Source organism: Otolemur garnettii, unplaced genomic scaffold, assembly GCF_000181295.1.
Source record: "Otolemur garnettii isolate 467f Iridium unplaced genomic scaffold, OtoGar3 scaffold00011, whole genome shotgun sequence".
In the NCBI taxonomy this organism is placed as follows: Eukaryota; Metazoa; Chordata; class Mammalia; order Primates; family Galagidae; genus Otolemur; species Otolemur garnettii.
The window spans coordinates 14,492,704-14,493,745 of record NW_003852406.1 but is presented as its reverse complement, the minus strand read 5'-3'; positions in this window follow the sequence as shown (position 1 = coordinate 14,493,745).

Sequence of the window (1,042 nt, the reverse complement as noted above, 5' to 3'; positions counted from 1 at the left end):
GAGGCTTGAAAAAAATCCTTTATATGAGGAACTTAATACATCTGAAAAACCCCTTAATGTATCTGAATAACCCCTTACTACATCCCAAAATAGAATTCTTGGTTTCTCCCCTTTTAAAGGGAGAAAAGCTCCTCTGAGAGGCAGAAGAAGGTGGATTGCAAGTGAGTTCGAGACCAGCCTAAGCAAAAGTGAGACCCTGTCTCTACTAAAAATAGAAAAACCGAGGCAAGAGGATGGCTTGAGTCCAAGTTGGAGATAGCTGTGAGCTATGATGCCACGGCACTCTACCCAGGGTGACAGCTTGAGATTCTGTCTCAAAAAAAAAAAAAGGAAAAAAGAAATTTTCTCTCCTAGTCTTCTGTAGCTTAATAAATGGCGCCATCATCCTTTCTTTCACTTCAACCCAATACCGGGAGTCACTCCTGACTCCTCTTTCTCACATTCCACTTTCAGTGTAAGAATATCATCTCAGAGTGCCCTTCCCTGGCTCCCCTGCCTACAAATAGCACCGTCATCTCTATGTGCTTAACTGACGCTGCTTTATTGCCCTTTATAGCTCGATCGCTACCCAACATCATATTATTCATTTACTTTTTGTTCTTTGCTCATTTTCTTCTCCATGAACATGTATACTTTATAAAGGCAGGGACTTTGTTTACTTATTTGGTACCATATCGCATACAGCATGCAGTAGCCACTCTATAAATATCACCCAAATTGAGTATTGAATGAAAATAAGAAGAGATGGAATAAACTGAGAAAATTAGAGCTTCTAGGACCAAGCTTGAGACAGCCCAACATTTAGAAGTTCAATAGAGAAGAGGTGGCCAGCGTAAGGAAGAAAGAAGCAGTGGCCAGTGAGGTAGGAAAGGGTGAATGTTATCAAGACACAACATTTTGAGGGGAAGGAGGTGCTCCAGTTTATTTATTTTGTGGGAATGAAATTAACTTTGTTCTACAGACTTCGCCGAGCGTGATGAGTATGGTATGTAAATGTGGACTTGCCATTCCTTTTCAGAGGGATCAATTTAACAAAAATCAT